The sequence below is a fragment of the Panicum virgatum genome, chromosome 5K (genome assembly GCF_016808335.1).
Source record: "Panicum virgatum strain AP13 chromosome 5K, P.virgatum_v5, whole genome shotgun sequence".
Classification (NCBI taxonomy): domain Eukaryota; kingdom Viridiplantae; phylum Streptophyta; class Magnoliopsida; order Poales; family Poaceae; genus Panicum; species Panicum virgatum.
The window spans coordinates 26,875,693-26,890,386 of NC_053140.1; the positions used below are offsets into that span (position 1 = coordinate 26,875,693).

Sequence of the window (14,694 nt, forward strand, 5' to 3'; positions counted from 1 at the left end):
GCCGGATTATTTTATTATTGATTAAGGAGGCAAGTCACGGCAAAAGAGACTTCACATGACCAGGGGTAGCACGTGCATGGCAAGGTAATTTCTATATATGATTCGTGCGGGACTCCGTGAGCTCTCGGGGCGTCCACGACAGTAAAAATTCCACGGTCCATTCGATGTGTATCTGTGGTGGAAATTGTAGCGCCGTTTACCGCGTCGACGCATTCACACGGAAGCAGCAGCTGCGCACCGCTTTTTCTCCGCGTTCACACCGTGCTCACGCTTGTTCTGGCATTTACAGCGGTGGCGTGAGTTCCTTCCATGAAGTTTCGTCTGCCAGGCGGTCTCCAGTTTCCTCCCTCCCATTCTCTCTCTCCCACCGCTCTTCCCCGCGTCGCCCCCTTCCTCCTCCCTGCCCGTGCCGCCCGCCCGCCCCCTTCCTCCTCCCCCGCCGGCGTCCCCAACCTCCTCCCTCTCCGGCGCCGCTGCTCGTTCAGCCCCTCCTCCTCGCGCCACTCCACCGCTCCTCTCCCTCCCTCCTCGTGCCGAGCTGCAGCGACGAGGCCGGGATCCAGGACCCCTCGCCGGATCCATGGCGCGGCGGTGGAGGCCCGCGCGGTCGCGCGATGGAGGCACGCCATGGCCGCGGCACCTTCCTCTCTGCGGAGGAGCAGGGGCCCGCCATGGCCGCGATGTGCGGCCGTCCTCCCTCTCCCGCCCCCTCCCCCCCTCTCTCTCTCTCTCCCTGCTTCCATCCTCGCTCGCTCCGCCGGCCTCCCTCCCTCCCCGCGCCGCCGCCGGCCGTGGCTCCCTCCCTCCCCGCGCGGCCGCCGGCCCTAGCTTCGCCCTCCCCGCCACCAACAAGGACAACTGAGGTCGGCGCCGGAGCCGCTCGCGCCGCGTGGGCCCTCATCCTCCTTTCCCCCTCCTCCTCAGCGCTCCTGCGCAGTGCGATGCTCGCGCGGCCTCCTCTCCCCACCGGCTCTCTCCTTCCCGCCGCTGCCCCATCCCCGTGCCGCCGCCTCCCCACGTGAGACGGTGGCGGGCAGCGACGGCGCCACCGGGCTGCGGTGTGGCGCCAACCGCGTGCCCGGGCGGTGTCCGGCACCGGCCGCTGTGCCACGCGAGTGGGCCCCGCTGGTGGCCGCCGACGTTGCTGCCCCCCTCCCAGCGCTGCCTGCTCCCGTAGTACTGACGTGGACACCTCCAGAGCTCACGGAGCCGGCAGTCCCGACATTCCACCCCGGCGAAGCGAAGGCGGCTGCGACCAAGGCGTTGACGGCGGCGGCAGGTCGGCGGCTCCCGACGGCTCAACAGCCAGGACGCTCATGGCCGTGACGACCATAGTTTGGCCGGCGCACAAGGAGGCGGTTGCTCTGTAGCGATAAGTATCTTAGCTTCCGCAGCTTCCTTCTTCCCTGACACCTCTCTCTGCCTCATGTGTTTCCTCAGATCTAGCCAGCGCGGGCAGGTCGCGCCCGCCGGTGGCGGCGGCGGAGCACCGGGCCGCGCACATAGGTGGGCGCTGCAAAGCACCGGCCCACGCGCACCGCAGGTGGTTGCGGCTTTGGCTACTATTGGCGTTCCTTCCGATCCTCCGAGCTCGCCTCCGTCGCCAACTTCTCATCGCTGACCTCACCTTCGCCCGGCCGCCCTCGCCGCCTCCTCGCCGACCCTCTCCGTCGCGTGGTCCACCTCCCTGCAGCTCTCCTCCGGCATCCCGCTCAAGCTGATTTGTCGGATCTCCGGTGGGCGCCGCCCTCCGCACCCTCTGCTCGTTGCTAACCGCTATCTGCTATGCTCCTCGATTAGGAGGGGCCAAACTGATCTATGGATTAATTGCTCCTCTCTCCAGGCCAGGGTGAGTTGATTATGCATAATTAGCATTCTTCTTCTTGCTGGGTGCTAACTCCTTTTCCGTTGCCACTCCTGTTTGATGGTGCAGCATGGTTAGCCTTCTGCGGAAGGAATCTTAAGGCTGCACCACTATATAGGTAATCCTTGAACATTTCTTTCATATTCCCTTTGTCTAACTTCAAAGTTTAGTCCACCTGTGTACTAAGATGTGTTATTGCTGTCAATTTTCAAGATTTGGTATTTGAATTGTAGTAGTTGTTAATTTGCTCCCTTTTGACTTCTTGATCTACCTTGCATATACAAGAAAGTGCTGAGAATGGATATGTGCTTGCCAAGCTACTTACAATTTTCAAAGGTTTTTCCCCCTGCTCTCATTTCTAGAGTGCCTTTACATGCATACAAGCGGCTTCAGGATCCTCTAATAGATTTGCAAGAGCTACTATTGACTGCCTAGTTGCAATTATTACACATATTTGATAAGATGTCAGGGCCAAGCCTCTTCAACTCCTTTACTTCTGAGTTCTATCCTTCCCTGGTAAGAGGTTGCTTTCCAATGATTTTGCATTAGCAGCTATTGTTATTGAAAAATTATGTCTAGGGAGATGCCATCTTAGTAACACTGCATATTTACTTCGTCCTGAAATTAGGTTCTTGCTATCCCTGTGTTTCCCGTGTTAAGCAAGGTTCAAATTTAATGCTAGTTGAGATGATCTGATAGATCTGCATGTTTAGAACTGATTGGTACTCAAAATATTCATGACATCTGAATATTTAAATATCTATCTTATGTCCAAAAGTCTGAACATTAGATAGGGCGCCTCATGTATGCACCTCCAATTGGATTGGACTGTGGGTAGCCACAGCTGATATATTTGCGGTCTGAACTATGGTTTCCATGTGCTAAGAAAAACAGTGGACACATCATTTGATGTTGGAGATAAATTGATTATGATGAAAGAGAACATAAGCACCTAAGGCTTTCTCCAACCATTCCCCCCATCCAACTCCCCCCAAACGTACTATTTACTATATTTTACTACCTCCCTCCAAAAAATTCCTCCCTCTATAACTCCTCTCCAACCATTCCCCCCATATCTATTCCCTCTATATACTATCACTCATTAACTAACTATTAATTTATCATTTTTGAATTTTAAAAAAATCATACAGTATTTGTACTGTCATAATACGCATTATCATCATATTACGGGGCTCAAACGAGATTAATATCCTGAAGAAACGGTGTGATTAGAGATATAGGGGGAGTTGAAACTCACTCTATATATAGAGGGAGTTTCAACTCCCCCCATATATAGGGGGAGCTTTGGGGGGAACCGTTGGATCGGATTTCCCCCCAAAGCTCCCCCTACGTGGGGTGGGGGGCCATATAGAGGGCACCGTTGGAGCAAGCCTAAGCAAGCAGGTTTTCCTACCTGCTCCATTGGATTCTTATTACTGATACACTGTTGTTGAATATCTCCAAGCTAATAAAGAATTGAACTGAAACTTCAAAATGAAAAAAAATGGTATTCGTATGTCTAAAAATAATCAAACAATTTGTTGCTATGTCCGCCTTATATCCATTCTGTAATATATATATACATGTTGTCCTGTTTCCACTTTGTCTTAATGGAACTTTTTCCTGTATCTTATGTTCAACTTAAGTTAAAAGGATTCAGAACCTCAGTGAAAGTCTGGTTAACCTTCCATTATCAATGCAAGTGGGATTGAGTGGAGCTGCTTTGTAGGACCATTTTTCCATAGAAATTTTGTTCTAGGCAAAATGATTAACCTTTTTAAGTCAGGGAACATGACATGGACTTTGACTGCTAAGGTTCCTACTGAAATATCACTGAATGAATACCACTTTTTAGCAATCCTATTAAATTTACATATCTGATTGGACCTGTTGGCGAAATTGTACTTTCAGTTTAGCTCCAAGCAATTGCTCTGAATGTTGAACAATTTCTGAAAATTGAATGACAGGGAAAAATTTCTTTTGAGAAATGCATCTACATGTTGTGGACTGTTGTTCTATCACAGGCTCTAATTGGCTAAAGCAAATTTCATATACGAAAGAGAAGCCCCAGCTCAGACTTGCACAGTAGTTTCTTATCCAAAGTTTAAAAACAGTAACTTTTGAGTGCAGACTCATTATTTTTCATTTTGGTGCAGGTTCATAGCAGATTTTTCTTTGATATGGACTATTTGAATATAACTAACCAAATGCAATTTGTTGCCTCACTATCATTGCCAATGGTTAGTTCTGATTTATCTTCATATAATTTTCTTTGCCTTACCATGTGTGTTCCCTTAAGATATAAATTTATTTCCCTTTTGCTGGTTGGACTGGGAAGGTGGTATTCGGAAGGTAGTGAGATGTATGTGCCTTGTTGGTTTCAAGCACCGCATTAGTTCTGTTCAGCTAGAGGTTCACTCCCATTTTCTTGGGATGATTCCTGTTTAACAGTAATATTTAATCTCCTTCTACCATCTGCTTGATTACAAGGTCTAATCCTTTGGATTTGTTTCTTCTTTTTTATTTTTCCATTTCCATTCTTATTTCTGGAGAAGAGATTGACAACCCTTTCAAACTCTGACTTCCTTCATGGTGCACATATTATCTATTGAAAAAGGAGATAGGTAATCTTGATATTGGTCTCAGCAGTATGGATTTATTAGTTAACATATGTATTAGTAGCTTCAGTTTATGCATGTATCCAAATGAAGAGATGATTACAAAAAAGGCAACACAAAAGGGTTAGCTCCCCATTAGTAAGATTAGAGCATAAACTCATTTAACAGTGATATCATTTCTTACTATCATTCCCCCAACTCTTCTTCTCTGTCACTGCTATCTTGCTGAAAAAGAGGGACTACAAAGTTCTCCAGTAATTTGATTTCCAAGATGCACATAATGGAAATAGTTATGTTTTTTCGAACATAATTATGTAAGGAATCTTTATATTCTTTCAAACATAATTAGGTAACTCCTAGACTGCATTCTCCATTTTATACTTATCAGGAATCAGATTGCTTTTGACGTGTCATGTAAGTATGTAAGGGTTCCTCTAACTTATCTTAAAAAAGTAAACCACCTGCAGATCCTTACTAATTATCTTTATGTTTTGGGTCCACAAGAAGCTCCAGCTTAGGCTTGCACAACAAAGAGAATATATGAAGAGATTAAATACTATGTATACGAGCCAAGGACAATCAGTCCCAAGCAAAAATAAATCACCCACCACAAAAAAAAACTTTCATTCATATACCATTTGTGTGATTATCGTGCATCATTCTCTATTGAAATCTATGTACGCATATGTATCAATATGTAATTTTTTCCTAGAAGGCTACCCTATTTCTTGTTTTCTACTATTTATAAATAATGATGTATAACCAGATGGAATCACAAGAAAAAAAACATGTATAGAAAGGGAGAGACAAAGCAATTTCTTTCAATTTTGCAATTACTTTTTTACTGGTTGATACCTGATTTGATTTTCCAATTAGGAAAATGAGTTGCCTCTTCCTCCTCGACTCCAAGCCAACTCGAGATGTCGCGACGGTGGCCTGGGGGGTGTGTTAGGGCAACCACGCATCAGCAGCAGACAGTCTGTCATCTAAGCCAAGCTGTCCATCTAAAGCCAAGCGCAAGTTGCTCGTGTACAAACCATGTTTGGTGAGTTGCTTATTGCTTTGCTCGTGTACATAGTCTTTGTCTTTCAAAGAAGGTCATCTTGCTTTGCTCTAATCCTTCGTGCAAGTGGTAAATTGTTGGTTGATTTGGGTGCTTGCCTTTCAGCAGAGACGAGGAGCGGCATCAATGAGGGGAATTAGCTCTGTACAACCTCATACTAAAATTGAAATCTGGAACAATTGAGATTTTGCCAGCGGCTATCAGGTGAAACAAGTCCCAATCAATCATGTGCTCCCAATCTCATCAGAATAAGGAAGCAACTATGTTGATGCAGCATCAACTTCTATCATCAAACAAAACATAAATATACCACCTCTTGTCTAAACTTTTGCAGGATGTAATGTCTATATCAAGGAGAAACCAAGCCACTCTTTTCAGACTATCCCAAAACAGCTGCAACTACAGCTCGATTTTAGATTATGTACTTGGTAGTCTCTAGCCTTTTACTAGAGCACCAAATGTGTTTTGTTGTAATATAAATGTAATCTACTGTCTATTATAATTCCCTATAAATAATGTAGAATATTAATATTATAGCTACCTACTGTGAGTTTTTGTATCTATAAGCATTTAGTAGCATAAAAATTTAATTAATTACATTAACTGTTTATAAATCTAAAAAAAGAAACAGATACATGGTAAATATAAGGGTACGCGAGCACATATCTTCTCTAACCATATCGATTACCCATTAATACAAGGATATTATGAGCGCGCGCAACGCGCGCAATCCACTAGTTAAATAAAATAAAGGGTGAGTTGCCCATGAGAAGGACTAGTCCAAATTGATCACGTAAGCAAGATTGCCTCTTCACGGACAAGTCAGATAAAGAAGCTTCATCGATAAGTACTCTACACATAGGGGTTTGGAGTCCATGTATCTTAATATTTCTATTGTTTGGGATTTAATTAAGGTAGTCAAATCATAGTTGGTTTAGGCAAGTCTCCTGTGTGAGATCCAAGCTGCCCCTATAAATATAAAGGGATGACGGTCATTGTAATTTTTTATCACAAGATCAATCAATAAACCCTATTTTTTCTTTGCAATTTACTTTTTCGTTGGCGACTTCGCCATTTTTGTTCTGCGAGTTCTTTCGAGTTGATCAAGGACGCCTCACATTCAAGCGACTTGATTTTGCTGGTAAGTTTTCGTTTACCGAGTAAATCTGAGCTTTAACTTCCGGGCACATCACTGTTGCTTCGTTCAGATCTATTCAAAAGTTATCGAATTATATTTAGGCTTTGACTTCCGGGTGTATCACTGCTGTCTCATCTTGATTAATTCACAATTTATTGATATCTGCTAGCTCTGTAGGTTTTACCTGTAGTTTTAGCTTTTATCGATATCTATTTAGCTTGGAATATATTTGATCGGCCGTTTATCATATTATTTTACTCAAAACATCATATAGCCGATTAGATCTATTCCAGGTGATTGTTTGATAGTGCTGTTTAGATTACACATTCATAGCCTTTACACTACTCCTTACGCACATCAGCTGACCTAGCTGATCATCTGCTTCAAATCGGCCGACCGAGATGATTTTGTCGTTTTCTGTATCGGCAATTGCCTACCGATATGGCTTGTGAGGGATATTCGGAACTTCAGCCGATACTCTCTCGAATTTAACATTTACCCTTGTTTCCTTGTCAATCATAAGGTCAGATTGACTGGCACGCTTGGTCTACTTTCTGAAGCTTGGCGAACAGTGCCTTCAGACTCCAGTGTGTTGATTTTTGCGTCAACACATTTTTTGGCACGCCCAGTGGGATACGATAGTGGAATTATCATCATGGGTTTTCCAATGGACGCAACTAAGTTACAAGAGACAATCGAGCAAGCTATGAAACAAGCAATGATTAACTGGACTAACAGCATGGCAAGCACGGTGAGTAATACAGTCAAATGTGTGGATGCTGGTAAAATTATTCATCAGTTTGATTATCATACCACACAGCCGATGGTTTTTAGCATCAAACATCAGCTCAGACAGGCGGTTATTAATATTATGCATCGGCTCCGCAGCCGATGGTTTTTCAGCAACCATGGTTAACAGTTCAACAGCCACAGCCTATGGTTCAGCAACCGCGGCCGATGGTTTATCAGTTTCAATGGGCAGCAAGCTATCAGCTACAGATGTTGACCCCTTCACTGATGAGTTATCAACCACAACAATCAGGTGGTTACCAACCACAGGCATCGGCTTATCAATCGATGAGTTGTCAACCGTCAATGGCTATTACACAACAATCAAATTATTATCTGCCACAGACGTCGGTTTGTCATACGACTTGTCAGCTTCAACAATTAAGTGTGCAATAGCTGATTGCAGAGTCACCGGTTGTACAACATCCGATTGTGCAACAACTTCGACGAGATAGTTGTCAGCCGATTATGCAACAATCGGAGCCAATAATCCATCAGCAGTGTATTGCAAACAGCCAGGATGGGGAATTTGAATCTAAGGTATTGGTTTCTGGAGTGTCTAGATAATTAGAGGACGACAATGTTAAAGATAAAATCTCAGCCAATATTGAAGATGTGGAGGCTACCTCTGAATTATTAATCTATAGAAAGTCTGAAGAGTTGAAATCTATCGATTCTGGGGTGCAATTGTTGGCTAAAGGAACTAGAAAGACAAGACCGGCATGAAGAAAGGCTAGATTTTGAAAGGTCTTCTGCAGAAGAATGGGCCATTAAACAAAGATTGGTTAGAGTTGGGAATATCAAGATACTAGTGCAAATTGGTGAACACTTATTTCCAACAGACATAACCAACATCAGTGACCATGATGGGAAATTCAACTCTATGATATTGGTCTTTCAAAGGGCAGAAAAGTCTGAAACCATTGTTGGAGAAAACTTGGGTAAATATATTATTTCAACTGGGAAAGCCAATCTGACAATTTGTACAAGAATATTGGCCATTATATTCACTAAGTACAGTCGAGAGTTCTGTTCTGATTTATGGGATCCAGGTGGGCAGAGTTGCAAGTGAATTAAATACCACAGCCGATAAAGATCAATCGGCTAGTACTTCTGTATGACTTGCTTCGCAGCTGATTGGTTCAATAAAGTCCAGAATATGAGTCATCTACAACCAGCATTGCTGAAGATACTGACGGTGGGACAGAAGATGGTGTACTCATGCATCGTCTCAAAAGCTAGCTCTATGAATACATAAACAGCCGATGACTTTATTTAGTATCGGAGATGGAGGAGGGCACATGGTCATCTAATACATCAGCCAATTCTTGGCTCGATGCAGGAGACATCGGCCGAATGAGATGAAGTTATGCAAATTTGAGAGGTCACCTGATCTATAAACTTGACAATAACCAGTGCCCCTGTTGACGAAGTCTTGGGCTAGTCGTGGCCGATTCAGGGTTAAAATATTTGAAGTGGAACATGTTGTCAGCCAGCTGGCCGGAATATTTTACTATATCTTATATGTTAGCAAGGCTACATATATTGTTGACCCACTATTATCAACATCGGCTCAGGATATTCATCGGCTCTGAGTGGATAGGTCAGGGCATCAAGCCGAAGGGTCTCTATGCGGTCATCAGATTCTATCAGGTGGATGAAAAGATCTATAGGCCGTCCATCGAATCGCCACAGCAATTTTATTGCCCAAGACCTTTAGTTCGGTTGCCAAAATGGGATATATATCAATCTATATGTTTACCTCCCAGGCTCCCAGCGTCTTTGTTAAAAACCATATTTTGATACATTTACATCGGCTATAACCATCAGCCGATCGCCTATCAGGGTCACTGAATGCAACCTGAAGCAACCCTTGGTGGGATGACACTGCCAGAAGCCATCATCATTTCTCGATCAAGAATAAAACAAACATCGGCTCCTTGTAGTTTTTGGAGAATGGAGGAAAACTGGCTGATTACTAAGTAGCTGATGAACCGATGGAAACTACAACCGATGAAAAGAGTTTTGGTGATCCATATACAGGGTCGATAATTATTTTTGGTGATTCATTCTAATGGTTTAAATTAATGGCAATTACTTTGAGGAAGCCGATAGACCACATTGGCTATCAGGCTATATTGGTTAAGCAAGTCACATACGTGTGTTCATCTTCTAGCCTGGATGCTATTTATTTTGCCTGCTGTTTTCACACGAGAAATAGAGGAAGCCCGGAATCGATGGATGGAAAGGCAGCAGTTATGTCAGAGATTAGTGGTGGTTAGAATATTCAGAAATTTTTCCAGGCCAAATCAATCAGTAGTACTTTTCTCTCATAGCAAATCAGCACCAAGCACCAGACACCAGCCATAGCCTGCCAAACGGAGCAATATCGGCTATTTGTGTGGTTCAACGGATTATTTCCATTAAGAAAAACTATAGCGGATGGAATATGTGGCTGAAGAAGGCATCGGCTGATAGTCAGCTGGGCAAACTGCAAAAGCCAATAGACTGCATAAAGGTATCGGCTCTACTAAATGGATTCACCAAAAACAGAGAGAAGGGAGAGCCGATAGGGTTAATAAAAGAGGAGCGTGGACTTGATGCAAAGAGTTGGCTGCCTATATTATTTGAGATTGCTCCTTTTATCTTGGATGGCTAAATCGGCTATATTTCTAAAAGTGAATCCCCTTGGTGTCGGTGCTGGCTTTTACCATGAGAGCCCACAAAAATATTGATGATTTGGCTGATTGCTTCAGAAACAAAATAAAGATGCGCACACAATTTTCCTCCTTTGGCTAAAACACGTACAGGAGCATACGGAGCATACAGGAGATATTTGTTCTTATGTACGCAATTAGAGCCGATGGAGGGATAGCCGATCTATTTTTCGGCTAACATGGATTGATTGGCCGACGGAATTTCTTTATTGCCAGATCTGTTGCACACAAATTGACAAACAATCGGCCGAATTCCTGACCTTTAATCACCAAAGCAAATCACAGTGCTTCGGCTTTCAATTCATTGGTGCAATCATATCAGTATTGGCACTGTGCAGGGATGCATCGGCAAGGCCACGAGACTCGTGCTGCGGACCAATGTGTACGCCTTCAGCTACTCTTTGGCCGATGCATTCAGGTGGCAGAGTGTGTTGACAATGAGACTGGGACTGGATATCACGGACCATGAGGTGACTCACATCGCCGAGTTGGTCGACGACCAAGTCTGCATGCTGCTCCGAGCGTGACGACAACGGTGACTATATAGCCGACGACATTATGGATACGCTGATGTCGAGGAGAGCTATCGATCTGGTGTTATGGTCTCGACGGTATATCGACTCTAGTGGAGAAATTAACTTCAACGTGTCTTGACGGGACGCTGATTCCATCATAGCTGACGGCGAGAATGGGAAAGAAGCAGTACAAGCTAGCAGGATCAGGAGCAGTGCTATCTATGAGCCAATGCACGACGCCTGCGAGAAGCTGCTAAAGGTCTGGACCAATATAATAGAAATTGTTGTCCGACCAAAAGTGGCCAGCATTCTATTCCTTCAGCTATTCGTTGAAACAAGGAACCGATGGATGCACCAGAGTTATCTCGGCTATTAAGGTTTTAGGTGTTCTCGGAGTGAAACCATCTAATCAACGACAAGTACTAGAAGAGGTCGATGGGTTGACTAGGTATTGAATTCGGATGGCGGCGCAACCCCATCTGTTGGCTTTTAAACAGCCGATATGTACTTATCGGCTAGTTCTTAGATTGATAATGAGAGTACTATCGGCTATTGAACAGTTCTCGGAGGATGACAATGATGTACCGATCGACCGGAAGCGACATGACACTACTAGAAAACGGGCTTTGGGCACCGGCTGAGAAGGGCCAAAGACACCGGTTTCCCAACCGGTGCCCCGCAACCGCGACCAATGGCCTCGTCTTAAGACACCGGGTTTTTCAACCGGTGCCTTAGGGTTCCATTGGTACCGGTTGGTATTTCCAACCGGTACCAATGAACTTTTCTATTTTTTTTTCCCAAATCTAGTTTTGTTTGTTATATTTATTACTGTTTATTTTTTATAATTGCTAAACGCACTCAAGCTCTACAGTATTATACGTTCATTGGTCGTTCGTGTTCGTTTTCAGAGAATACATTTATATACATTTATATACTCATCTGGGTCCACAATACATTTATATACATCATTGTACTGTACAAATAGTTCGTTCATACTACCAATTTATAACAATATATTTATATAATTGATAATGCATATAACTATAATAAATAGATACTATTCACTTATCAAATAAATTGAAAAAACATATAAATACAATAATTTGATAGTATTCAAATATCAAATAAATTGATAACGTATATAACTACAATAAGATGCTACAAATAAAAATAATTATCACATATATAAACTAAATCAAGTAATAACTGTTTCTAAAAATTAATTGCTAAGTTATAAAGAAAAATAACTAACCTTTTTTTCAAAAAAAAGCAAAAATTCGTCTCCCCTCACCCCACTCAACTGCCATAAACAGTGAGTTCACGGCAGCTTGAGAGGGGGAGGGGCTGGGGTATTTATAGGCTCGGACCAAAGGCACCGGTTGATTTCAATGACCCGGTGCTAAAATTAATTCAATAGCACCGGGTCAAGGCATCAACCGGTGCCTTAGGCCCGAGCTCCTGGCAGCTGCCATGTTTCATTACCATAGGAACAGGTTATTTCTATAAACCGGTGCCTTTAGCGCCGTCTTCATTTGGTACCGGGTGGTGGTTCAGACCGGTTCCTATGGTGACGCATTGGAACCGGTTGGAACCACCACCCGGTGCCAATTGCCCTCCACTAGGTCGGTCGATGGCCAAAAGTACCAGCTGCTGTTGCAGCCGGTACCGATGGCCATCGGTACCGGCTGCAACAGCAGCTGGTACCTTTGGCCATCGGCCGATGGCCCGTTTTCTAGTAGTGTGACGTGGCCACGTTGGTGCTACCATCTTATGATCCACGCACGTTAAAAGACCAGAGATGCTCATACGCAAGTAGTACTCCAGCAGCATGCAAGCAAGGAAGTTCGCAGGGTCATGCACGTATCATGTGTGTGCATGTCGACTTCCTAGAGAACCAGCAGCCGATAAATGTAGTATATTATGCCTACATCAACATAATCTCGACAAAGGCTGGCGGCTCGCCAATAGCTCCTTCATTATATTTATCGACTATGATCGGTTGAGCCAATGGCAGAGTAACCAGCAGTAGTCTGATTTGGTTATTTTGAAGCCCCCATGACGGGAATAGCCAGTTCAGACTTGTCTCCAGAGGAGCTGATCATATAAAAATCGGCTAGCAGCGACTCTCTCACACGTGGTGAAATCATGGAGGCACATATGTGGTGGAGATTCAGACGTGCCGCGGGTGCTATAGCCGGAGTATGATGCTCATGGGAATACCAGGATCAGATGCTATAGCCCTGTTACAATGAACCCGATGATTAGCCAATGGTCTAGTTATGCTGTAGCTGATGATTGCTGAGCAGCAAGGATTGACAATCACAAGACTATAATACTGCCGCCCTACTGCCATAATGGTATGATCAGAGAAACCTTACTTCTTGCTGCAAAATACTTTGAGCGTTCCCCAATGGCATGAAGTTCCTACCAAAGCCATATGTTAACATATTTGAAAACCTCATACATATGCTACTTGTTCTTACATTGAGTGTTGTCAAATTGTTTGTGACCCTTTTGAGATTCATTTCATGCTTTTAAGATCAAGATCACGTACACTCCACATTTTGTTACCATTGCTGGGTATTCTAGATATTAACTTCCGGGTGCATTGCTGTTGTTTTGTCTAGATTCACCAAGTTACTCATATGCTGACTTCTACACTGGTGTAACGAACATGGCACCATTTATGCCATTTCGAGTGATTTTGGTGATCGAATGACAACACAACACTTGGACTAATATGATTGTTAAGATGATCATTCTCAGGCTTTTAGGTTCAAGTGATGACAAAGAGAAAGAGAAAATAGGCGTAGCAAGGCCCGAAGGGCAGCCCCTACGGGGGTTCCGCTACCCGGTTAGCGGACGGGGGTCGAGGGGGAGCCGCCCCTCGCGGGACTCAGGGTAGCGCCCTGAAAGCTCTTCGGTCAGTAGCACCGGAAGAACCGACGCCATGGGCATCGGAGTATCCGATGGTAGTCGGAAGAACCGACGCCATGGTACTTTGGTGCAGAAGGGAGTCGAAGCCAAGTCAGCCTATAGGCACCGGTTGAACCGACGGGTCAAAAAGGGGCATCGGTGCATTGGCCGTCCTTTGTACCAGAGACGATGTCAGGTGCCCAGGAGAAGTGTCTTCAGCACCGGTTCAACCGATGGGGCATCGGTGCATACCACCGGTGTAATGACGTCAGCGTCCAGGAGAACATTCCTTCAGCACCGGTTGAACCGGTGAGGCATCGGTGCAAAGCATCGGTTCAACCGGTGGTCTCTGCGTCAGCCATCAGGAGTCCAACGGCTACTTCGTGTTATGAGTGACCGGATGAACCGACGCTACCCTGCCAAGAGGCATCGGTTCTTCCGGTGGTACGCAGATTTTCAGCTAACCGTTGGAGCAACGGCTACAAGACTTGGTGGCCTATATATACGCCTCACCCCGACCATTTGAAGATTGCTGGAGTTGCTGGACATCCCACACACACCCAAGAACATCTCCAAGCCATACAAAAGCATCAAGATCATATCCTTAGCCCTTAGCACACTTTGAGAGTGTTGTGTAAAGGATTAGCTCTTAGTGAGTGAGTTTGCAAGGCTTAGAGCCTTTGTGCTATGGTTCATTAGTGAACCAAAACAAGAGCTTGGTGCGCCGGCACCTTGGAGCGTGGAGCTCGCCGGCAACGTCATCGACCCTCCGACTTGGTGTGGAGCGGCGACGACACCTTTGTGCGGGGGACGTGGAGACCCCCATCCTTTGTGGAGAAGCTCCTTAGTGGAACCCGGGGCCAAGGTGACCGTGATTGTGTTCACGGAAGAGACTTGGTGGCCGAGTAGCAATACTCTTAGTGAGTGCTACAACAACGTGGATGTAGGTGTGCCTTTGTGGCTAACCGAACCACGGGATAAACACCCGCGTCAAGAGTTTGCTATCTCCTATCCCGCTCTTTAAGCTTCCGCATTTCATTCTAGTAATTTGTATGCCTTTACTTTCATATAATA

General features: G+C 44.7%; 1 long non-coding RNA gene across 4 annotated transcripts; it reads left to right on the top strand.

Annotated features, from left to right (window-relative positions):
• The first annotated feature begins 426 nt into the window (after positions 1 to 426).
• On the top strand, positions 427 to 6,108 carry LOC120707015. Of its 4 annotated transcripts, XR_005688646.1 has the most exons (7): positions 427 to 1,849; positions 1,934 to 1,982; positions 2,150 to 2,380; positions 3,832 to 4,104; positions 5,359 to 5,527; positions 5,651 to 5,749; positions 5,880 to 6,108. It is a non-coding gene; the product is annotated as an uncharacterized LOC120707015 (long non-coding RNA). The 4 variants fall into 4 exon arrangements; XR_005688643.1 differs by having other exon boundaries at positions 429 to 1,849; positions 1,934 to 2,380; XR_005688644.1 differs by having other exon boundaries at positions 429 to 1,849; positions 1,934 to 2,380; positions 4,021 to 4,104.
• The last annotated feature ends 8,586 nt before the right edge of the window (positions 6,109 to 14,694 follow it).